The sequence below is a fragment of the Nerophis ophidion genome, linkage group LG23 (assembly GCF_033978795.1).
Source record: "Nerophis ophidion isolate RoL-2023_Sa linkage group LG23, RoL_Noph_v1.0, whole genome shotgun sequence".
NCBI lineage: Eukaryota > Metazoa > Chordata > Actinopteri > Syngnathiformes > Syngnathidae > Nerophis > Nerophis ophidion.
The window spans coordinates 30,977,020-31,004,121 of record NC_084633.1 but is presented as its reverse complement, the minus strand read 5'-3'; the positions used below and the strand labels follow the sequence as shown (position 1 = coordinate 31,004,121).

Sequence of the window (27,102 nt, the reverse complement as noted above, 5' to 3'; positions counted from 1 at the left end):
CAGTGATAATGATACTTGGAAGAAACATACTTTATTTTTCCGCCATGGTGGTGAGGACTGGTATTTTAGATGCGACTTTGCAGCTTGCCCTCAAACTTGAGCCGGTCTTCTGGCAAGACGCGCAGCGCACTCTCCTGAAATTCTTGCAACTCCTGCATGTGTCTTAGGAGGAATATGGTTGTAGGTTATATATAACTATATATATTATGTAACATGTATATGAATATAGAAATATGCATCACCTAATAATATTTAGACATGTAAACACTGAGACATAACTGCGGTAAAGGTCGACTAGGCTCGGCAGCTCATCATCTGATAAGTTAAAAAAGGCAAATATTGTCCCATGATCGGGATCAGGACATCTCGAGTTCTAGTGAAAGATTTATTGTATATGCATGCTCTTTGCTTAATATGAATACAAAAAAATCACTGTGATCAAAATTTGCAACAAATTCTGCTCCCATGACTGAACATGACTGAAGCGATGCAATATCTATCCATCTATCTAATACTGCTGCTTTATGTCCCCTGTTTGTAATGGAATTTTTGATTGGTCACAAGTCCCAGCATCACATTTTACAAATTCAATATACAATGAATACATACAATTAAACTTTTGTCTTTTAAGAGTCTTTTTTCTTTGCATAAACAAAAGAATTCCCTTGTACAGTGAATATGACAGTACTACCGTTTTAAATTAAAGTGATCAAAAAACGTGATTAATAACTGCCCTTTGATAAACTCACGGACAGACTGGCGCCAGCTTGCTATCTTGATGTTAACATCAAAACAAGAGGCATTAACGTCTTTGCTTATCAAAAAACAACTTACCCCAATCTAAACGTGCACAAACACGTGGCAGTCTGAGCAGCTAAGACGTTCAATCATTATATAGATAATTATTATTCTTTGATAAACTCCCAGACTGACTGCTGCCAGCTCACATCCTTAATTTGTACATGAAAACAAGAGGCATTAATGTCTTACCCCATTAAGAAACGACATACCCCAGTCGAAACTTGTATAAACATTACTGTCTGATCAACTAAAATATTCAATTGTGTACATGGAACCTACAAGCTGTGCTCTATTACTGTCTTGGAGTAATCGCTCTTTACTCAGAAGGAAAAAAAGACGGGGGTGTTTTAACGCTGCGTTCAAGGACCGAGTAGGACAATGCCCGCCAGAAATGATAAATAATACTGTATTTTTTTACGCACTTGACATTTAGATAAATCTGAAAATGGTACAGTACAAACCGATATTTGAAACAATAAAAGCTTAGCCATTAAGACGGATAAAATACAAACCCTGTTTCCATATGAGTTGGGAAATTGTGTTAGATGTAAATATAAACGGAATACAATGATTTGCAAATCCTTTTCAACCCATGTTCAATTGAATGCACTACAAATACAAGATATTTGATGTTCAAACTCATAAACAATTTTTTTTTTGCAAATAATAATTAACTTAGAATTTCATGGCTGCAACCCGTGCCAAAGTAGTTGGGAATGGGCATGTTCACTACTGTGTTACATCACATTTTCTTTTAACAACACTCAATAAACGTTTGGGAACTGAGGAAACTAAGTATTGAAGCTTTGAAAGTGGAATTCTTTACCATTCTTGCTTGATGTACAGCTTAAGTTGTTCAACAGTCTTGTTGTCGTATTTTACGCTTCATAATGCGCCACACATTTTCGATGGGAGACATGTCTGGAATGCAGGTGGGCCAGGAAAGTACCCGCACTCTTTTACTACGAAGCCATGCTGTTGTAACACTTGGCTTGGCATTGTTTTGCTGAAATAAGCAGGGGTGTTCATGATAACACTGTTTGGATGACAACATATAATGCTCCAAAACCTGTATGGACCATTTAGCATTAATCGTGCCTTCACAGATAAGTAAGTTACCCATGCCTTGGGCACTAATGCACCCCCATACCATCACAGATCCTGGCTTTTGAACGTTGCGCCTATAACAATCCGGATGGTTATTTTCCTCTTTGTTCTGGAGGACACCACGTCCACAGTTTCCAAATATAATTTGAAATGTGGACCCGTCAGACCACAGAACACTTTTCCAGTTTGCATCAGTCCATCTTAGATGAGCTCGGGCTTAGCGAAGCCGGCGGCGTTCCTCGGTTTTGTTGATAAATGGCATTCGCTTTGCATAGTATAGTTTTAACTTGCATTTACAGATGTACCGACCAACTGTAGTTACTGATAGTGGTTTTCTGAAGTGTTCCTGAGCCAATGTGGTGATATCCTTTACACACTGATGTCGGTTTTTGATGCAGCACCGCCTGAGGGATAAACGGTCCGTTATATCATCGCTTACATGCAATGATTTCTCCAGATTCTCTGAACCATTTGATGATTTTACAAACCGTAGATGGTAAAATCCCTAAATTCCTTGGAATAGCTCGTTGAGAAATGTTGTTCTAAAAGTGCGACAATTTGCTTACAAATTGGTGACCCTCACCCCGTCCTTGTTTGTGAATTACTTATTTTTTGGGAAGCTGCTTTTTTTGGGAAGCTGCTTTTATACCCAATCATGGCACCCACCTGTTCCCAATTAGCCTGCACACCTGTGGGATGTTCCAAATAATTGTTTGATGAGCATTCCTCAACTTTATCAGTATTTATTGCCACCTTTCCCGACTTCTTTGTCACGTGTTGCAGGCATCAAATTCTAAAGTTAATGATTGTTTGCAAAAAAAAAACTAAATTTTTATCAGTTTGAACATCAAATATGTTGTCTTTGTAGCATATTCAACTGAATATGGGTTGAAAATGATTTGCAAATCATTGTATTCCGTTTATATTTACATCTAACACAATTTCCCAACTCATATGTAAACGAGGTTTGTACTCTCGAGGAGCTCCTGCTAAAGATGGAACATTTGGCAGAAATACCGGACAATTCCACAAACTTTATGGCTGGCTCGCATCGTGGTCACTCTGTGATCACGTACGACCGTCAGACACTTCTGGATGTGGACATATCGGGCCGTTTTGGACTGATAGACACTTGCGTGCTAGACTTGCTAACTAGCATGGGAATACATCGGCGGCTACATCCAGCGGCCTGTGAAGCAGGGGAGTCTAGTAGCAGCGGGGGCCGTCTACGGAGCAGACGCCAGCGGTGTGATCGGAAACGCGGATGCCGAGCGGGGCTAAAAACAAAGCAGAAGGCTAATCCCCACAGAACACCACTTTCCTCCATCATGAAGACGGATTTAGATGGAAAATGCGAGACTACTGGTCTGGGTAAGGAGTCAGTTAAATTAGAACAAGTTTTTTCTGCTTTGAGTGTTTCAGAGTTGGACATGTGTTTTACTGAGGTGGCTAACTATGATGCGTGCAGTTTATCAAAGCAACAAACAAACAATCGGAAAATCCCCGTTACTGAGGTGGCTAACTATGATGCGTGCAGTTTATCAAAGCAACAATCAAACAATCGGAAAATTCCTGTCGTATCAATTCCTAGATATGGTCGTAACTATACTAAATGCACCGGGCATAATAAACACAACATTATTAATATTGCTACTACAGATAATTTGATCAAAAACTCCCTAAAACAGCCCACTACCTATAATATAGGTTTTTTAAACATAAGATCATTGTCTCCTAAAACGTTGTTAGTTAATGATATTATCAGAGACAACAATCTTAACGTCATCGGTCTCAGCGAAACCTGGCTTAAACCAAACGACTTTTTTGCGCTAAATGAGGCATGTCCTCCTAACTTTACACATGCGCATATTGCCCGTCCGCTCAAAAGGGGTGGGGGGGTCGCACTAATATACAACGAAAACTTTAACCTTAGTCCTAACATAAATAATAAATATAAATCGTTTGAGGTGCTTACTATGAGGTCTGTCACACCGCTGCCTCTACACCTGGCTGTTATCTACCGCCCCCCAGGGCCCTATTCGGACTTTATTAATGAATTCTCAGAGTTCGTTGCTGATCTAGTGACACACGCCGATAATATAATCATAATGGGGGACTTTAATATCCATATGAATACCCCATCGGACCCACCGTGCGTAGCGCTCCAGACTGTAATTGATAGCTGTGGTCTCACACAAATAATAAATGAACCCACGCATCGCAACGGTAATACGATAGACCTAGTGCTTGTCAGGGGCATCACCGTTTCCAAAGTTACGATACTCCCGTATACTAAAGTATTGTCCGATCATTACCTTATAAAATTCGAGGTTCAGACGCATGTTCGTCAAACTAATAATAATAATAACTGCTATAGCAGCCGCAACATTAATACAGCCACAACGACAACTCTTGCTGACCTACTGCCCTCGGTAATGGCACCATTCCCAAAGTATGTGGGCTCTATTGAAAACCTCACTAACAACTTTAACGACGCCCTGCGCGAAACCATTGATAACATAGCACTGCTAAAGTTAAAAAAAGGCTCCAAAAAAGCGCACCCCGTGGTTTACAGAAGAAACTAGAGCTCAGAAATTATTATGTAGAAAGCTGGAACGCAAATGGCGCACGACTAAACTTGAGGTGCACCATCAAGCATGGAGTGATGGTTTAATAACTTATAAACGCATGCTTACCTTAGCTAAAGCTAAATATTACTCAAATCTCATCCACCGCAATAAAAACGATCCTAAATTTTTGTTTAGTACGGTAGCATCGCTAACCCAACAAGGGACCCCCTCCAGTAGCTCAACCCACTCAGCTGATGACTTTATGCAATTCTTTAGTAAGAAAATTGAAGTCATTAGAAAGGAGATTAAAGACAATGCGTCCCAGCTACAACGGGGTTCTATTAACACTGATACGATGGTATATACGGCGGATACTGCCCTCTAAAATAGTTTCTCTCGTTTTGAGGAAATAACATTAGAGGAATTGTTACAACGTGTAAATGGAATAAAACAGACAACATGTTTACTTGACCCTCTTCCTGGGAAACTGATCAAGGAGCTCTTTGTATTATTAGGTCCATCAGTGCTAAATATTATAAACTTATCACTCTCCTCGGGCACTGTTCCCCTAGCATTCAAAAAAGCGGTTATTCATCCTCTTCTTAAAAGACCTAACCTCGATCCTGACCTCATGGTAAATTACCGACCGGTGTCTCACCTTCCCTTTATTTCAAAAATCCTTGAAAAAATTGTTGCGGAGCAGTTAAATGAACACTTAGCGTCTAACAATCTATGTGAAACCTTTCAATCCGGTTTCAGGGCAAATCACTCCACGGAGACAGCCCTCGCAAAACTGACTAATGATCTATTGCTAACGATGGATTCTGATGCGTCATCTATGTTGCTGCTCCTCGATCTTAGCGCTGCTTTCGATACCGTCGATCATAATATTTTATTAGAACGTATCAAAACACGAATTGGTATGTCAGACTTAGCCCTGTCTTGGTTTAACTCTTATCTTACTGATAGGATGCAGTGTGTCTCCCATAACAATGTGACCTCGGACTACGTTAAGGTAACATGTGGAGTTCCCCAGGGTTCGGTCCTTGGCCCTGCACTCTTCAGCATCTACATGCTGCCGCTAGGTGACATCATACGCAAATACGGTATTAGCTTTCACTGTTATGCTGATGACACCCAACTCTACATGCCCCTAAAGCTGACCAACACGCCGGATTGTAGTCAGCTGGAAGCGTGTCTTAATGAAATTAAACAATGGATGTCCGCTAACTTTTTGCAACTCAACGCCAAAAAAACGGAAATGCTGATTATCGGTCCTGCTAGACACCGAACTCTATTTAATAATACAACTCTAACATTTGACAACCAAACAATTAAACAAGGCGACACGGTAAAGAATCTGAGTATTATCTTCGACCCAACTCTCTCCTTTGAGGCACACATTAAAAGCGTTACTAAAACGGCCTTCTTTCATCTCCGTAACATCGCTAAAATTCGCTCCATTCTGTCCACTAAAGACGCTGAGATCATTATCCATGCGTTTGTTACGTCTCGCCTCGACTACTGTAACGTATTATTTTCGGGTCTCCCCATGTCTAGCATTAAAAGATTACAGTTGGTACAAAATGCGGCTGCTAGACTTTTGACAAGAACAAGAAAGTTTGATCACATTACGCCTGTACTGGCTCACCTGCACTGGCTTCCTGTGCACTTAAGATGTGACTTTAAGGTTTTACTACTTACGTATAAAATACTACACGGTCTAGCTCCATCTTATCTTGCCGATTGTATTGTACCATATGTCCCGGCAAGAAATCTGCGTTCAAAGGACTCCGGCTTATTAGTGATTCCCAAAGCCCAAAAAAAGTCTGCGGGCTATAGAGCATTTTCCGTTCGGGCTCCAGTACTCTGGAATACCCTCCCGGTAACAGTTCGCGATGCCACCTCAGTAGAAGCATTTAAGTCTCACCTTAAAACTCATTTGTATACTCTAGCCTTTAAATAGACCTCCTTTTTAGACCAGTTGATCTGCCGTTTCTTTTCTTTTTCTTCTATGTCCCACTCTCCCGTGTGGAGGGGGTCCGGTCCGATCCGGTGGCCATGTACTGCTCGCCTGTGTATCGGCTGGGGACATCTCTGCGCTGCTGGTCCGCCTACGCTTGGGATGGTTTCCTGCTGGCTCCGCTGTGAACGGGACTCTCGCTGCTGTGTCTTGGATCCTCTTTGGACTGGACTCTCGCGACTGTGTTGTATCCATTGTGGATTGAAATTTCACAGTATCCTGTTAGATCCGCTCGACATCCATTGCTTTCCTCCTCTCTAAGGTTCTCATAGTCATCATTGTCACCGACGTCCCACTGGGTCATAATTGTCACCAATGTCCCACTGGGTGTGAGTTTTCCTTGCCCTTATGTGGGCCTACCGAGGATGTCGTGGTGGTTTGTGCAGCCCTTTGAGACACTAGTGATTTAGGGCTATATAAATAAACATTGATTGATTGATTGATACACTAAGCCAGATAACACACTAATTCATTGTTTAAGACAGTGGTTCTCAACCTTTATAAAAATGTTTTAATTCAAGTACCCCCTAATCAGAGCAAAGCATTTTTGGTTGAAAAAAAGGAGATAAAGAAGTAAAATACAGCACTATGTCATCAGTTTCTGATTTATTAAATTGTATTGCTCATTTGTAGTCGTCTTTCTTGAACTATTTGGAAAAAAGGATCTAAAATAACTAAAAACTTGTTGAAAAATAAACAAGTGGTTCAATTATAAATAAAGATTTCTACACATAGAAGTAATCAACTTAAAGTGCCCTCTTTGGGGATTGTAATAGAGATCCATCTGGATTCATGAACTTGATTCTAAACATTTCTTCACAAAAAAAATTAATCTTTAACATCAATATTTATGGAACATGTCCACACAAAATCTAGCTGTCAACACTGAATATTGCATTGTTAAATTTCTTTTCACATTTTATGAATTCACATTCATATTTTGTTGAAGTATTATTCAATGAATATTTATAAAGGATTTTTGAATTGTTGCTATTTTTAGAATATTTGTAAAAAATCTCACGTACCCCTTGGCATACCTTCAAGTACCCCCAGGGGTACGCTTACCCCCATTTGATAACCACTGGTTTAAGGATCCCCTCTGTGGATGTTTTTTTACACGGGTAAGTACGCCGTGTATTTCTTGAATCTCCGTTTCTTACCTTGTATGGACTCACTGGTAGTTTGCAAACTGAGTTCGGAGAGGAAGTGACGCCAGAAAGACTGCAGCCCACACAGGAAGTAAAAAAAAAAAGGTAAATGGTTGTAATTGTATAGCGCTTTTCTGCCCCTTTTTAAGGAGCCCAAAGCGCTTTGACAGTATTTCCACATTCACCCATTCACACACACATTCACACACTGATGGCGGGAGCTGCCATGCAAGGCGCTAACCAGCAGCCATCAGGAGCAAGCGTGAAGTGTCTTGCTCAAGAACACAGCGGATGTGACTAGGATGGTAGAAGGTGGGGATTGAACCAGTAACCCTTAGATTGCTGGCACGGCCACTCTACCAACTTCGCCACGCCGTCCCCTGTGAAGTGACATCAGAAAGAACGCACCACAGCCAGCTTCATAATAAAGCAGCTTCGTAACTCGGAGCTAACCGCTGGAGAAAGGGAAGCGATTTATCCAGACATGCCGTGTTTCTCCTTCCGTCTGTACAAATCAAACATGAATACCTTAAGAGAAAGGGATTGCAGCTATTTGGGATACAACACTTCTCAGACGCCAAGAGAACTTTCGACTCTCGAGGTCAGCTGTGATTCTACTTACCGAAAAACTTTGTCCATTTGTCGAAGGAGAGTCAACGAGAGTGCGGGCTCCTATGGATCTGATAAAAAAAAGGTAGCGCGTGCTTTGTATTACCTGGCCGTCGGGGGAAGACTACGGAAAACGGTGAATGCATTTAGACTGGCAAAGCAGACTGTATCAGTTATTGTTCGCCATGTATGTCGCGGACCCAACGTCTAGGTCCAGAGTATATAAAGTCACCAAAAACGAATGAACAAAGAAGGTGAACGCAAAAGAGTGAGGGGTGTCCTGAACAGATATCTAGATCCCTAGATTGATTGTTGTCAAATGTTCTTTATGACATTGTCACATATCCATTAAAGATTTGATTAATTTATAATTGTTCAGGTGTTATTCGCTACAATAGGGCCCCACAACACACTGGATTCCAGTTAATTGAAATACCACAACACTGGATATAATTCAGATAAGTTAGATTTAAGAACTTGCACACAAAGCAACACTGGAGGTGACTATGAGGTGCGCATTTTCTCCGCATGCGTAGTAGGTCGCGTTGCGTCGACGGACGGAAGGGGGAGGGGGTCTTAAACGACCATTTTGTGTGCGTGGACAAGGATAAGTTTAGGTGGAATTTACCCTGGGTAACCTTAGTGTAGAAGGGGCCTAAAACTAAACAGTGGTACAATAACACAATCATTTTGGTCACAATAGTCATGATATGAAGTGATGTCTCGCTGAAGCTGTTTGTTTTTTGTCACAAATCGTTTGAATCACTCAATCCAATCCGATGGGATTAAGTGCTTTGCGAACACCCCAGATGTAGTTGATAGAAAAGCGCTATATAAATGTAATCCATCAATATTATTATTATTATCACTACAAACAGTGAGCTCACCAACAGAACTACCAAACATAGCGGGCCTCGACCTTAACGGTTCCAACTCAGGCAGGTTTCTCCACTGGCGTTTCTCAGCCAAGCAGGCTAAACCGTCAACCATCGGCGCTAACCCAGGATTTCCACTGGATGCGTAAGGGCTGCTGAACAGTGCCGCCATGAAACGTCGCGACCATCCACCGATCCCCACCGCCGTTCTGATGCACATGGTTGCGGCTCCGTCGTGCGGCGAAGCAGCACAGACTTTTACGAGATGTCGCGTTATAATGTGATAAGGGGAGATGTAGTAAAGCGAACCACAAACAGTTTATTTTGTCCTTCCAGAGGGGCAGAAAAAAAGTAATCTCTTTCCTGCCATTCAAGATACGTGACGGCTGCTGACCAGCAACCATACTTGCCAACCTTGAGACATCCGAATTCGGGAGATGGGGGTGGATGAGTATATATTTTCAAGTATATATATATATATATATATATATATATATATATATATATATATATATATATATATATAGTGGGGCAAAAAAGTATCTAGCCAGCCATCGATTGTGCAAGTGCTCCCACTTAAAATGATGACAGAGGTCTGTAATTTTCATCATAGGTACACTTCAACTGTGAGACACTGTGAAAAAAAAATCCAGGAATTCACATTGTAGGAATTTTAAAGAATTTATTTGTAAATTATGGTGGAAAATAAGTATTTGGTCAACCATTCAAAGCTCTCACTGATGGAAGGAGGTTTTGGCTCAAAATCTCACGATACATGGCCCCATTCATTCTTTCCTTAACACGGATCAATCGTCCTGTCCCCTTAGCAGAAAAAAAGCCCCAAAGCATAACGTTTTCACCCCCATGCTTCACAGTAGGTATGGTGTTCTTGGGATGCAACTCAGTATTCTTCTTCCTCCAAACACAAGTTGAGTTCATACCAAAATGGATACATGGATGAGGATTGGGAGAATGTCATGTGGTCAGATGAAACCAAAATAGAACTAAACAAAACAATGCAATACTCAGTGTTGACAACTAGATTTTTTTGTGGACATGCTCCATAAATATTGATGTTAGATATATTTTTCGGTGAATAAATGTTTAGAATTAAGTTCATGGATCCAGATGGATCTCTATTACAATCCCCAAAGACGGCACTTTAAGTTGATGATTACTTCTATGTGTAGAAATCTTTTTTTATAATTGAATCACTTGTTTATTTTTCAACAAGTTTTTAGTTATTTGTATATCTTTTTTTTCCAAATAGTTCAAGAAAGACCACTACAAATTAGCTATATTTTGCACTGTTATACAATTTAATAAATCAGAAACTGATGACATAGTGCTGTATTTTACTTCTTTATCTCTTTTTTTCAACCAAAAATGCTTTGCTCTGATTAGGGGGTACTTGAATTAAAAAAATGTTCACAGGGGGTACATCACTGAAAAACGGTTGAGAGCCACTGGAATACCACATGAAAGTGGTTGATTTTTGGCATTGTATTTGTCCAGCTTCCATACTTGTTTTTTTATTTTACTTTACAAACAATACAATGATGGCAAACTCCGTAGCTTGCTAGCTTGTGCATGCCAGCTTTCTGAGACTCTTATTTTGTTAGCGCATGCAGGATGAAGCAGCGCTTTTATTGTGAAGACAGAAACTGTGCAGTTAGTCTTTAGAGCTTCGACGACAGGTACGGTTCGTGAGTCTATAATACTTAGTTATATTCAGGTCATGGAGTACAGTATTGTTGGTGGTTTTTGGATGTTTTTAGGAAGACTTTATGGGTGCAATGGAGTACTACCTTTAGCTGCATTGTTAGCTACCTCGTACTTGCTGTATTTTACAACTTGAATGCATAAAAAACAAAGACATGTGTTCTTCTTTTGCATAGTTATTTTAAATGATATGCAAAATTCCAACATATATGCATTGTATTGTGACTCCGCCAAATTAAAACACATTCACAACAACAACAACTGATTTAAATCATAATAAACAATGGCGGCACAAGAAAACAATTTCATTTAAATCATGCCTGTCATAAACAGTGTCATTAGTTTTTCATGTCAAGAATTCGGAACCCCATGACAACAAATGATTACCGGGTTTCGATTAAAAAATTGTGATTAACTGCAATAAGTGTTCAATCTGATTAATAATGATGATGAATTGATCTAATTAATGGCATACATTTTGACAGCCTTAATACAAACCCCGTTTCCATATGTGTTGGGAAATTGTGTTAGATGTAAATATAAACGGAATACAATGATTTGCAAATTCCTTTTCGATGTCGAATATTTCCAAAAACAATTTGAAATGTGGACTCGTCAGACCACAGAACACTTTTCCACTTTGCATCAGTCCATCTTAAATGATCTCGGGCCCAGAGAAGCCGGCGGCGTTTCTAGAAGTTGTTGATAAATGGCTTTCGCTTTGCATAGTAGAGCTTTAACTTGCACTTACAGATGTAGCGACAAACTGTATTTAGTGACAGTGGTTTTCTGAAGTGTTCCTGAGCCCATGTGGTGATATCCTTTAGAGATTGATGTTGGTTTTTGATACAGTGCCGTCTGAGGGATCGAAGGTCACGGTCATTCAATCTTGGTTTCTGGCCTTGCCGCTGACGTGGAGTGATTTCTCCAGATTCTCTGAACCTTTTGATGATATTATGGACCGTAGATGTTAAAAACCCTAAATTTCTTGCAATTGCACTTTGAGAAACGTTGTTCTTAAACTGTTCGACTATTTGCTCACGCAGTTGTGGACAGAGGGGTGTACCTCGCCCCATCCTTTCTTGTGAAAGACTGAGCATTTTTAGGGAAGATGTTTTTATACCCAATCATGGCACCCACCTGTTCCCAATTAGCCTGCACACCTGTGGGATGTTCCAAATAAGTGTTTGATAAGCATTCCTCAACTTTATCAGTATTTAATGCCACCTTTCCCAACTTCTTTGTCACGTGTTGCTGGCGTCAAATTCTAAAGTTAATGATTATTTAGAAAAAAAAAAAATGTTCATCAGTTTGAACATCAAATATGTTGTCTTTGTAGCATATTCAACTGAATATGGGTTGAAAATGATTTGCAAATCATTGTATTCCGTTTATATTTACATCTAACACAATTTCCCAACTCATATGGAAACGGGGTTTGTAATAGGTTAATGCTGGCTGCTTCGGGTATATTGCTAATTCAAATAAGTTCATCGTTGTTTACTTAAATACACCTGGCACACGGGTTCTAAAGGAAAAACAGAATACAGACGCAAGTAATATTCAGTGTCATGAAGAAGCGTCCTGTATTTTGGAAAGATTACATAAGTACTGTAGGCACTGGGCCACAAGGAAGTTACATACACATAGTTGAGTGATATCCTATAGTAGGATGTGCTGCATTTGTAAAGACAGGAATGTATGATTAGAGGCAATCACAATAGCTGATCTGTCTCGCTGCCAGGTGGTTGCGAGTTTGAATCTCAACTTGCATCTGTCTGTTATGAGTATGCATGTTCTCCCCGTGCTCATATAGATTAGATCCACGCTCTTTGGGTTCATTGAAGAGTCCAATATAAATATGAATGGTGGGTTGTTGAGGGGGATAAGTGGATACGCTGAAAAAAGGGAAAGCATGGACAATAATAAGTTGAATTATATATTTCGCCATGAGTAAGTACTGTGTTTGGTACTTTTACAGGCACTGACCGATATCTTTCGGTACTACTAAGTACCGTGTTTTCTGGACCATAGGGCACACCGGATTACAAGGCGCACTACCTATGAATGGGTCTATTCAGGTCTTTTTTTCATACTAAAGGCGCACGATAAGGCGCAATAAAGGTGTCCTATTAGGATTTTTTTTTTAATTTAAAACATTTCCTTGTGGTCTACATAACATGTGATGGTGGTTCTTTGGTCAAAATGTTGCATAGATTATGTTTTATAGATCATCTTCAAGTCGCTTTCTGACAGTTGCTTCAGGATGCGCCGTTTTGTGGGCGGTCTTATTTACGTGGCTCACCTTCGACAGCTTCTTCTCCCCGTCATCTTTGCTGTAGCCATGTGGCGTGCAAGGACGGGAGTGGAAGAAGTGTCAAATGATGGAGCTAACTGTTTTAATGACATTTACTTCAATCAACAATGGAGCAGCATCTCCTCATCCGTGGCTCACTAGTGCAACAACAACGGAGGAATTGTTTTCCCGTGAAAAAAACGTCCGACCGTAACTCTCTAATAACTAAAGTTCGTTGGGTGAATTATATAAACTTACTACACCGGTAGTTTTTAGCACTTCTATAGCAAAATATAAGTTAGAACTTTACACTACTTTATATTAGAAATGGCATCAGCAGAGGGTGAATGTACCATAACAAGAAGATAGTGAAAAAGAAGAAGCGTATCATCTACGGCTTCGACACGGACTACAGTGGCGGACGTGCGCAAATTTTCAAGACTTATGCAGATCTTAAATAGACTTCAGCAGGTACCAGAAGGTAAGAAAGGTTTCTTTTGCATAATATTGTGAAACAAAACGGCAGATAATATGTCTGCTAATGGGTGTCATTTTGTGGTCCCTATACACACAGTAGTAATACTTATATCTCTGACAAGGGTAGCCGTAATGAGTCGACAATCCATCAAGCGGTGCGGCTTCAAAGTCGTACTAAAACATTTTGACAGATTTTTGAGTGCCGTGTGTAATGTTCTTTATTTTCAATGGAATATTTAAACTTTTGATGTTGTTCACTGGCGTCATATTGCAGTCTACACGTATCTCTTATGTGTAAAAGGTAAATGGGTTGTACTAGAATTGCGCTTTTCTACCTTCAAGGTACTCATAGCGCTTTGACACTATTTCCACATTCATCCATTCACACACTGATGGCGGGAGCTGCTATGCAAGGCGCTAACCACGGCCCATCAGGAGCAAGGGTGAAGTGTCTTGCTCAAGGACACAGCAGACGTGACTAGGTTGGTAGAAGTTGGGGATTGAAGCCGGAACCCTTAGGTTCTTTATTTTCAATGGAAATTTTACTGGCGTCATTGCAGTCTACACATATCTCTTATGTGTGACTATCATCTACTGGTCACACTTGTCATTACTCCATGTACCAAATAAAATAGCTTCGAGGTCGTTAAGCACAATTAGAATTATTCCGTACATTAGGCTCACCAGGTTATAATGCGCACTGTAGACTTTTGAGAAAATTAAAGGATTTTAAGTGCGCCTCAGTCAGAAAAATACGGTACCTTATCACGTAAAGTCACATGGAGCCATATTTGGATTTATTTTTTGCACGTGACGTAAACGTCCTGTTCCAGTGTCACACCTGCTCAAGAACTTGGCTGCGAAACAGTCACTCAGAGCAGACTCAGCCAGACGGCCTCTGAAAATGTTACAATTATCAATGCCAACAAAGCAAGAAGACGGCACACAGTCGGGTTCCATTTTTCAAAACACAGTAGCTTGATGCTAATTGGATGTGCCATAGACATGGCACTGATTAGCATCAGTGATTTTACATGGCGATTTTAACACCTTCAAATTTTGTAATCAAAATAACAACGGAGATGCATGTTACAATCAAAACAGCTGATGCATAATAAATACAATACCTACAGCCTAATCTACAAGAAGTCTGCGTGTAATAAAACACGTGCAAACTTGTGCAAAGCTGATCTTCTAAGATGATGCGCAGGATCGAGTCTCTTAAAGAGGACATATAATGCAAAACCTATAGAAGTATTATTGTAGCTAAATTATTAGCAAACGCATATCTCAATCTTTGCATCTGTAATCCAATTTATGTGTCTGTGAACTAATGTGTGTGTGTGTGAGTGTGTATCAATGTGTATGTGTAATCAGAGTCACATGTGCGTGATTTAAGTTGTCGGTTTTATGATTGGTATGTGGGTTAAAAAAAAATCAGTTTGTTCATTTGTCCTCGATTTGATGTGCAATGAATGTGTAAAGCAATCTGTGTCTCGGCAGGAGTGTAGCAAAAGTTCAGAAAACAAACACACACACACACACACACACACACACACACATACACATGCACATTAGTTCAAAGGCATGTGAATTGAATTACTGATGCACAGATTGAATACTCATAATTGCAAATAACTTTGCTGAAATAATACTTCCATAAAAAAGCTTTTTACCCGTTTTTGGGTATTTGGGATCTCCATAAATTCTGAAGATTAGAAATGTGAAATAAAATCATGGAAGCATGGCGGAGGTATTTATAAAACAATTGTGCCTTCTTTCATTCTTCCTCCAAATTAGCCGTTTGGAATATGCCAAATTTGTGACGTTTCCCCCACGGGTGACGTCAGCAGATATCTCCATATATGGTAGAGATTTACCCGACGAGCTTTGCGCGAGTCCAACATTTTAGTCCTTGCTGTAGTCAATAAGCTCCTTATTTTTTGCTACCCACTTGTTGTGGGGCAGACTTTCCCGTACATGCGCATGCATGCTCCGCTGTTGCAATTTCTAATACAAGTGAAGTGAAGTTGTGTCCTTGGGCAAGACACTTTACCCACCTGCTCCCGGTGCCACCCACACAGGTTTAAATGTAACTTAGATATTGGGTTTCACTATGTAAAGCGCTTTGAGTCACTAGAGAAAAGCGCTATATAAATAAAATTCACTTCACGGCAGTGACTAGAATGGCGGAAGCGGGGATTGAACCTAGAACCCTCAATTTGCTGGCACGGCCGCTCTACCAACTGAGCTATACCGCCCAAATACCGCATTTTTCGGAATATAAGTCGCACCTGCCGAAAATGGATAATAAAGAAGGAAAAAAACATATATAAGTCGCACTGGAGTATAAGTTGCATTTTTTGGGGAAATGTATTTGATAAAACCCAACACCAAGAATAGATAAAATATATGAAAATAAATGAACAATAGTGAACAACAGGCTGAATAAGTGTACGTTATATGACGCATAAATAACCAACTGAGAAGGTGCCTGGTATGTTAACGTAACATATTATGGTAAGAGTCATTCAAATAACTATAACATAGAGAACATGCTATACGTTTACCAAAAAATCTGTCACTCCTAATAGCTAAATCCGATGAAATCTTATACGTCTAGTCTCTTACGTGAATGAGCTGAATAATATTATTTGATATTTTACGGTAATGTGTTAATAATTTCACACCTAAGTCGCTCCTGAGTATAAGTCGCACCCCCGGCTAAACTATGAAAAAACCTGCGACTTATAGTCCGAAAAATACGGTATGATACAAAGTAGCGTATAGTTCGGACTTAATTTGTACGTAGACTCGCTATGGACGAGCTCAAAACAACATTAGCCTGACCGGTAGAAGTTGCTGTCGAAGTTAAGGCAGGTAAATAAGTACTCCCACAAATCTGGGCATCCTAAAGAGATGTTCAGAAAGTGGTTTGAAAACATAATCTATGCAGCATTTTGACAAAAGAATTGGCATTAGATGCTATGTAGACCAGGGGTCACCAACCTTTTTTGCACGAGACACCGGTTTAATGTAGGCATTATTTTCACTGACCGGCCTTCCACGTGCACCAGATAAATATAGCGAAAAAGTATGTGAAAATTTAATACATGAAAAAAACTAATCATAATGTTGAATTAGTGGGAGCCCTTTGCCTTGGTCCTTTGCAAAAAAATTGTCAATAAACTTTAGTTTTTTACTCATTTTTGCTAGTAGTAGCTTTTTTATTGGCTTTAGTATCACTTGGAAGAACAAGAGCATAATACGGCTAGAAATACTTGCAATTAGATCCAGTAGATTTCTGTTGATTTCTATTTCCAGTTTAAAAGTTATGTATTCATATTGTGTGCAATATTTTATATGTAGATAAAGCAATGGTAGCTTTTTTTGGTCCAATGCATATGTTATTGCGAAATACTTGTGTAATAGGACTATGTGCAATAATACCAGGAGATGTATATTGTCTTTCCTCAGCACAATTATGTTATGCAACAATTTTGCACTTCTCCATCTGCCTTATGCACTTTAACTACTATGGTCCCTTTGTTCCTGATCTGCCCTGATCTTAGGTCATCAACCTGCCGCGGACTGCAGATATAACCTAGCTTTTGGCTGCGATTTGGCAACTTTACATTTTATCTGTTTATTAATGTGCATTGTCCCATGTAACAAAGATGTAACAAATATAGCAAATGGCGATTTCCTAACAGGGGTTTCATAATACAGCTATGAACAAGCTTATTGGTGTGTCTGGTGGGACTGGCGAAAGTTGTTAAGTAGGAGAAAATGTGGTCGGTTATAAATTATTTAATGTCTCTGTGCAGTCTGGAAGCAAATGCATCACGGACCGGTGCCGGTCCCCGAACCGGTGGTTGGGCACCACTGATGTAGACCACAGTGAAAACATTTTTTTTTTTTAAACAATTAACCCATTTTAACATACACAGAAGTACCAAAAATGTGTACCTTTGAGTTAGGGCTGGGCGATACATCAAATATACTCGATATATCGCGGGTGTGTCTCTGTGCGATATAGAAAATGACTGTATGGTGAGTATGCGAGTGTACGTTCTCACGCACATTGTTTTTATGTTGAAAAATAAACTGAGAAATCATTCAAAAACAAAGCTCAGTTGACAGTAAAAAGTTGTGTCGCAATTGTTGGATATGACTTTAAACCATAACCAAGCATGCATCACTATAGCTCTTGTCTCAAAGTAGGTGTACTGTCACCACCTGTCACATCACACCCTGACTTATTTTGAGTTTTTTGCTGTTTTCCTCTGTGTAATGTTTTAGTTTTTGTCTTGTGCTCCTATTTTGGTGGCTTTTTCTCTTTTTTTGGTATTTTCTTGTAGCAGTTGCATGTCTTTCTTTGAGCCATTTTTCACGCATCTACTTTGTTTAAGCAATCAAGAATACTAAAGGTGTTTTTATCCTTCTTTGTGAGAACATTGTCATGTCATGTTTGGATTTACTTTGTGGACGTTGTCTTTGCTCCACAGTAAGGCTTTGCTGTCGTCCAGCATTTTGTTTTGGTTTACTTTGTAGCCAGTTCAGTTTTAGTTTTGTTCTGCATAGCCATCTCTAAGCTTCAATGCCTTTTCTTAGGGGAACTCACCTTTTGTTTATTTTTGGTGTAAGCATTAAACACCTTCACCCTACCTCCCGCTGTTTCCGACATATGCAAAGCAATTAGCTACCGGCTGCCACCTGCTGATTTTCGAGAGTATTACATGGTTACTCTGCCGAACTCTAGACAGCACCGACACTTAACAACAACGTATAATTTGCAGACTATAATTACTGGTTTGCAAAAAATATTTTTAACTCAAATAGGTGAAATTAGATCATCCCCCACGGCACACCGGATTGTATCTCGTGCCGTGACACAGTGGTTGAAAAACACTGTTATACGCTATCTGCATATAATCATTTGTGCACCCATGCCTTCTTTGATCGTGGAACCACATGACCACTGTATAGAAACTCACATACAAGCTTGTTGTATTCAGGCCAGACACACCCTCCGTGCGACGAAACAACAGCATTATGGAACACTTCCGTCCTCCGAGGCTGTGTTTCTCAGCCATTACATTTATTGCCGTAGTGTCTTTAATTAATTAAAGCCTGGTGGTCACATGAGCAGTCCCATGGAGCAGTTTCTGTGAAAAAATATCGGATTTGGAGAAAGATAAGGAGAAGGGATGAAATTAAAGAAAAAAGAAAAGGCAAAACGAGCAAGATCAGCAGTCCCTCCCCTCACTCACCAAGGCTGAGAGGAGCCAGAAGAAAGAGTAGGCCCAAAATAATTAGTGGCTTTTTCTCAGAACTCACTGGGTTTTTAATTATTTGTCCCATTTTGGAGCCTTAGCTCCTTGAATTTGGCAAGAATGTCTTATATAGGACACCTAATGTAGATTAATTTGCAACATCAGGGGGCCGTCACATGCGTTGGGTCACATGTATTGCTGTTGGCATTGAATCGCAATGTAACAAGAGAGCGTTATGAATGAAGGTAAAGAAGAAAAAGGACCACATGATTCTTGTCCTACTTTGTTTATCACTAGTAAAAAAACATGTCTCTCCAAGTACCACCACCAAGACCAATGTTGAAATACACTAGCCTAGTAGGCCTAAGTATTTTTTTAAATTTAACAAGTATATTTATTTAATATGTTTGGTCACACAGTTTGAACAGTAACACTGTGTTTGGACATAGGAAAATAAAACACTGTACTTAAATCAAGTGATTCTACAGCGTACAACTAAATGAAGCCCACGTACCTCAGTTTGAGAATGACTGTACTAAAGGTTTGCGTGTACCAAAACACATGCAAACTCAATAGCACATGCAAAGCTAATCTACTCAACATGTGCATTGCTTCTGTTAAGCAGAATAAGGCCCACAATACTGTAAGTAAAAGATGCAAACATAAATATTTAGCGCAAACAATGTGATTTATCCACAGTCATCACCGTTATGCGAGCACTATTTAGCGTTTTATTTAGAGGGGCGGGGGATTTTTCTGGCTAGCTGTAATATTGTGTAAATTGTTTTATAACATATTCTGGTCAAGTTCTCAATTACAAAATGATAAGCAGGCTCAATATTACATCTTATTAATTGAGAAGGTTAATACATTGTCATGCAGCAATATGAAAATTATTATTTGAGGAGCTTGGCGAAGTGGCTGGGGAAAGAGAAGTCTGGGCTTCCCTGCTTTGGCTGCCTGCCCCCGCGACCCGACCTCGGATAAGTGGAAGAAGATGGATGTATGTGTGAATTATGTGAATTATATTTATATAGCGCTTTTCTCTAGTGACTCAAAGCGCTTTACATAGTGAAACCCAATATCTAAATTACATTTAAACCAGTGTGGGTGGCACTGGAAGCAGGTAGGTAAAGTGTCTTGCCCAAGGACACAACGGCAGTGACTAGGGTGGCGGAAGCGGGAATCGAACCTGGAACCCTCAAGTTGCTGGCACGGCCGCTCTACCAACCGAGCTATGCCGCCCCGTATGGATGGGTACACTTAGTTATACATTTTCATCATTAATACCTGTGATTAATCACGATTAATTTTGAGTTAACTATGACAATGTGATAAAATATTTTAATTGTTTGACAGCCCTATTAAAATATTTGTTGGATATTAATATAGGAAAATAAAACACTGTACGTGGAAGTAGTGTCAAAGCGCTTCGAGTACCTTGAAGGTAGAAAAGCGCTATACAAGTACAACCCATTTATTTATCATTTACTTTAATCAAGTGATTCTTTAGCGCACCACTAAATGGAGCCCACGTACCACAGTTTGAGAATAACTGTACTAAAGGTTTGCGTGTACTAAAACACGTGCAAACACACGCAAAGCTGACTTACTCAACGTGTGCAAAGTAAATTGCGTCTGTTAAGTGAGCAAAATAAGGCGTGCAATCCATTTTGCGTCTCTGTTTTTATGAATATGCAAAATATATGCTGATTATCAGAACGGCCACAATACTGGGAAGAGAAGATGCAAATATAATTATCTAGTAGGCTGTGAATCCTTGGGCATTGATTGATTGATTGAAACTTTTATTAGTAGATTGCACAGTACAGTACATATTCCGTACAATTGATCACTAAATGATAACACCCGAATAAGTTTTTCAACTTGTCAGGGTCCACGTTAATCAATTCATCACACCATTCAATTTAATTCCTGGGGGTATCGATTACATTCAGAATTGATTCTCGATTCAAAGCGATTCTCGATTCAAAATCATTACTTTTTAATATCATTGGGTGCCAGTTCTCTGATTAACTGCATTCCTCCATAAAATAGATAAACAGCTTATATACATTTCTTTATTACTTAAAAGAAAATTGGTTTTGTTTAATAAAATTCTAGCCAAACATTTAATAGTCAAATACAAATAAGACAACAGAATACGTATCCAACACTTCTCTTTTCTAGAATAAATCTCAACAACAAATATGGGCATCTACAAACCCCGTTTCCATATGAGTTGGGAAATTGTGTTAGATGTAAATATAAACGGAATACAATGATTTGCAAATCCTTTTCAACCCATATTCAGTTGAATATGCTACAAGGACAAAATATTTGATGTTCAAACTGATAAACCTTTTTTTTTTTTGCAAATAATCGTTAACTTTAGAATTTGATGCCAGCAACACGTGACAAAGAAGTTGGGAAAGGTGGCAATAAATATTGATAAAGTTGAGGATTGCTCATCAAACACTTATTTGGAACATCCCACAGGTGTGCAGGCTAATTGAGAACAGGTGGGTGTCATGATTGGGTATAAAAACGGCTTCCCAAAAAATGCTCAGTCTTTCACAAGAAAGGATGGGGCGAGGTACACCCCTTTGTCCACAACTGCGTGAGCAAATAGTCAAACAGTTTAAGAACTACGTTTCTCAAAGTGCAATTGCAAGAAATTTAGGGTTTTTAACATCTACGGTCCATAATATCATCAAAAGGTTCAGAGAATCTGGAGAAATCACTCCACGTAAGCGGCATGGCCGGAAACCAACATTATATGACCGTGACCATCGATCCTTCAGACGACACTGTATCAAAAACCGACATCAATCTCTAAAGAATATCACCACATGGGCTCAGGAACACTTCAGAAAACCACTGTCACTAAATACAGTTCGTCGCTACATCTGTAAGTGCAAGTTAAAGCTCTACTATGCAAAACGAAAGCCATTTATCAACAACATCCAGAAACGGCGCCGGCTTCTCTGGGCCCGAGATCATCTAAGATGGACTGATGCAAAGTGAAAAAGTGTTCTGTGGTCAGACAAGTCCACATTTCAAATTGTTTTTGGAAATATTCAACATCGTGTCATCCGGACCAAAGTGGAAGCGAACCATCCGGACTGTTATCAACACAAAGTTCAAAAGCCAGCCTCTGTTGATGTATGGGGGTGCATTAGTGCCCAAGGCCTGAGTAACTTACACAATTGTGAAGGCATCATTAATGCTGAAAGGTACATACAGGTTTTGAAACAACATATGCTGCCATCTAAGCGCCGTCATTTTCATGGACGCCCCTGCTTATTTCAGCAAGACAATGCCAAGCCACATTTAGCACGTGTTACAACAGCGTGGCTTCATTAAAAAATAATGTGGATACTTTCCTGGCCCGCCTGCAGTCCAGACCTGTCTCCCATCGAAAATATGTGGCGCATTATGAAGCGTAAAATACGACAGCAGAGACCCATGACTGCTGAACGACTGAAGCTCTACATAAAACAAGAATGGGAAAGAATTCCACTTTCAAAGCTTCAACAATTAGTTTCCTCAGTTCCCAAACGTTTATTGAGTGTTGTTAAAAGAAAAGGTAATACAACACAGTGGTGAACATGTTCTTTCCCAACTACTTTGGCACATGTTGCAGCCATGAAAATCTAAGTTAATTATTATACGCAAAAAAATAATAATTATGGGTTTGCATAGCATATTCAACTGAATATGGGTTGAAAATGATTTGCAAATCATTGTATTCTGTTTATATTTACATCTAACACAATTTCCCAACTCATATGGAAACGGGGTTTGTACATTGACAATATGATACAAAATTTTATGTTATATTTAGCATGTGTCAGAAGGATGTGCAAACTGACAGTTCCACACACGGCTTCAGGATCGGTGCTCGCGCTGCAAAGACAGACGATGGACAGACGAGAATCCTCTGTCCAATGAGTGTGTATCAATGGGCGCAGTTGAGTGTTCCAACAGGACAATGACCCCAAACACATGTCAAAAGTGGTAAAGGAATGACTAAATCTGGCAAGAATTAAGGTTTTAGAATGGCCTTCGGTAAATCCTGACTTAAACGTGTGGACAATGCTGAAGAAACAAGTCCATGTCAGAAATCCAACAAATTTAGCTGAACTGCACCAAATTTGTCAAGCGTAGTAGTCAAAAATTCAACCAGAAGCATTGTGGATGGCTACCAAAAGCACCTAATTGCAGTGAAACTTGCCAAGAGACATGTAGCCAAATATTAACATTGCTGTATGTATACTTTTGACCCAGCAGATTTGGTCACATTTTCAGTAGACCCATATTGAATTTATAAAAGAAACAAACTCAATGAATGTTTTTTGTGCTCCAATCACTCTATCACAAAAAATAAGGGTTGTAGAAATGATTGGAAACTGAAGACAGCCATGACATTATGTTCTTGACAAGTGTATTTAAACTTTTGACCACGACTGTGCATATACATATTCTGAGCAACTAAGATATTCAACTACGAGATCGGTAGGTCATGAGTTCAAACCCGGCTGAGTAATACCAAAGACTATAAAAATGGGACCCATTACCTCCCTGCTTGGCACTCAGCATTAAGGGTTGGAAATGGGGGTTAAATCACCAAAAAATTATTCCCGGGTGCGGCACCGCTGCTGCCCACTGCTCCCCTCACCTCCCAGGGGGTGATCAAGGGGATGGGTCAAATGCAGATAATAATTTCGCCACATCTATTGTGAGTGCGACAATCATTAGTACTTAAACTTTAACTTTAACTGTGCATAACACAGAGCTTCTATAGTTCCCGGTTGCAGCAACATGGCCATTCAATTTAGCTGAAATCTGCTTGTGTTGGACAGGAAGTTATGCACAGACACAAAATAAACTATCCAGTTTACTTTCAAAGTAAAATACTCGGCTTTCAAGGCGGATCGTTTTTTTTTTTGTTTTTTTTTACACGATTAAACATCCAACAGACCTGGCGTCACCTTGTCGAGGGTTTTCAGACATACAGTAATTTCACCTCGTTGACACAAGCGGATGAGGACACGCTGATTCTGGAACGAATCATTTGCATGCATATCCCGGGCAGCTATATGGGGGCCTGTGTTAAATACCAGCTGATATGGAAGCCGGGGAAAGCAGGAGAGTGGTCCGTGTGCGTGTGTGCAACAAAATAAACTGTTTGTGGTTGACTTTACTACCACTTTCCTTATCACGTGACTACACCCAGATTCTGCGCTATTCCGCTGCACGATGGCGCTGTTCAGCTGCTGTTCCGCATTAAATAGAAATCCGGTATGACTGTCTCTCCGAGTGATTAATCTTTACTCAGATGGACAAGGACGTAGGTGTTTTAATGGTGTGTTCAAGGACCGCTAAACAGAGTAGGACAAAGCCTGCCAGAAGTAATAAATAATATTGATAGATTTTGTTACACACTTTTCATTTAAATACATTTGTGGAGGGGGCGTGGCCTGTGGGCCTGCAGCGAAGCAGGGTGTACCAGGACTGGCTTCGAAATCAACGAGAGGTGCGAAGATGGCTCACCTGGGCCTGGTTATCTAATCACCTTTTCAGTCGCCTTGTGGTTAGTGTCTGCCCTGAGATCGGTAGGTTGTGAGTTCAAACCCCGGCCGAGTCATACCAAAGACTATAAAAATGGGACCCATTACTTACTGTACCTGCTTGGCACTCAGCATCAAGGGTTGGGATTGGGCGTAAAATAACCAAAAATGACAAATTTCACCACATCTAGTGTGTGTGACAATCATTGGAACTTTAACTTGTCGCTCTGTTAAAAGGCAGCAGCTGGGAGGGGAGAGTTGTTTTAGTGGGAGTTGGAGCAAGGGGGAAGAGAAAAAGGACAATTGCTGAAAAGCCACAGAAGGACTTTGTCTGAAAAGATAAAACTTCATTGAACCTGAATCCTGCTCGCATGTCAATGCTTGGTGGTCCGAAGAACCCACTGGAGGGCAACCTCCACAACATTTTAAAATGCTACAGTACAAACCAATATTTAAAAAAATAAAAGGTTAGTCATTAAATCAGACAAAATACTGAGACTAAAATACCATCAGTGACGCATTAGATACAAAACATGCCAAATATTGGCTTTTCTAACAGTGTGTTTATTCATTTTGGTTATTTTAAAAAAAACAATGGTTTTCAAATTTCTGACCATTAAGTACAATTTGAGCAAAGTCAACAATACCGTGATTATAATAACCATGATCATTTTAGACACAGTAATTGTGACATGAAACGATCATATTGTTATATCCCTAATTATGTATTCTGTAATTGGTTGATGAAAACAATACACATAACTAAACAAAATTTAAAAAATGCCATTTACTACTAATTTAAATCCTTTTGTTTTACTAAAAAGTCCTCCTCTGTCTATGGAATTATTCCCTGAATTTGTTAACTATACCAAACACAGTACAAAAAGAGAAGAATTGTTCATCCATCCATCCATCTATCCATTTTCTACCTCTTGTCCGATTCAGACATACTAAATGACAAGCTACCACAATAGGACACAAAGACAATGACTGTACTGTCTGAGTGGAGATCTGCTTCCTAATTAAAGTACAACTTCAATGTGGCAAGTCCCATAAATAAAACACAAAATCCTTTCTTTCTGTCAGAGGTGCTCTAATAGTGATTACAATAAATATAAAAATAGAGAGAAATGCATACTGAAATACAAGATTAACACCATTTTTTGTTATTTATTTTGTAGATAGATGGATAGATGGATAGATAGACAGTATTTTATTGATTTCTTCAGGAGAGTTTCCTCTGTAAAATAAAAATTCCAGCAGCAGTGTACAAAATTGAGATTGAATTTAAAAAGTAAAAAGTAAATAATGGGGTTATAAATGGAAACAAAATAGAAAAATATTACAATAAGAATAAAATTACAAAGCAACAATGAGAATAAAAATGTAACAGTAAAATAAATAGAACTAGGCAGTAGTGACCATGTTATGAAATATAAGCACAAAGTATGATGCAATGACCCTCCGGGAGTTTTTGGGGTGGGTTTTTTCTTCACCGTGCGTGTAGTTATTTCTGTTTCTGCGCTCTTGTTTCTACTTCCTGTGTGCTTCCCTTTCCTGTCACGGCACATCTGGCCTGGGCTCTGTCTCCCTCACCTGTTTCTTATTGAAAATGAGGGTACATCTTTTCCTGGTTGCCAATCAAGCTGCTCTAAATGCTAACCCTGTGCTTTTTGCACATTGTCAATGCTCTACCGGGACAGGTGTTTGGTTTGTTTCCTGAATAATGTTGGTGTCCTGTGCACTCCCGAGCTGCACTAGCCTTATTTTGTGATTAAATATACATTACGCCTGCTGTTCTCTGCATATGGGGGGTCACGTTGCAAGCAATGCTTCCTGCTCCTGACGTACCAGTTGTGGAAACAAACATGGTCTTAAATGTTCTGGCAAAACAAGCCGGTTCCCTTAATTTGGGTTGATAATAAAAATGAGTAGCTATAAAAGGTTGGAGACCCATGGTCTCAACTCTTGTTAGTCTACTTGTTAATTTCCTTACTTTCTGCGGTTCTGACTGTACATCTTAAAGTTTACCATGCACGTATTTCGTGTGTTGTTTCAAACTAGTTTGCCGGCAAGCTTTGCAATTATCATACTTTCTGGTCGGTTCTTGCTTGCTTTCTGGCGATGTTTTCAGCCACATCCTCCAGTCCTCCTCATACATAATTGGCTGCTAGCCGCCTTTGTCAGCTGAGGGACCAAAATACATCAATTATCAGCCAATAGGGTCCGGCTTCTTTGATTGCCATTGAAAGACATTAATCGGCATTGGTTAATCACATAATTTTTGATAAAAATCTGCCAATTCTGATCAGTTCATCCCTAGTCCAATCAGATTGCTCCGTAGGAATGCATGCTTAATCTGCTCTCAAACTTGGTGGGCAGAGTGTGTTTCCATCGGTTTTTCACGACTTCATTGTTATCGGACATGTTTGGCCCCATCGTGGCCTATTTTGCATTCTTACTACAAACCCCGTTTCCATTTGAGTTGGGAAATTGTGTTAGATGTAAATATAAACGGAATACAATGATTTGCAAATCCTTTTCAGCCCATATTCAATTGAATATGCTACAAAGACAAGATATTTAATCTTCAAACTCATAAACTTTATTTTTTTTTGCAAAAAA

At 39.6% G+C, this 27,102-nt stretch overlaps 1 protein-coding gene and 1 long non-coding RNA gene across 3 annotated transcripts in view; one reads left to right on the top strand and one right to left on the bottom strand.

The window, feature by feature from the left end:
• LOC133541057 (thyroid hormone receptor alpha) overlaps positions 1–27,102 on the top strand; it is a 172,076-nt gene that overhangs the window by 80,181 nt on the left and 64,793 nt on the right. The gene's annotated exons all lie outside the window — the stretch shown is intronic.
• The window catches only part of LOC133541061 (uncharacterized), a 50,646-nt gene continuing 50,074 nt past the window's right edge, over positions 26,531–27,102 (bottom strand). Inside the window, exon 3 of the long non-coding RNA XR_009803785.1 lies at positions 26,531–26,664. This is a non-coding gene — a long non-coding RNA (uncharacterized LOC133541061). The remainder of the gene's footprint in view (positions 26,665–27,102) is intronic.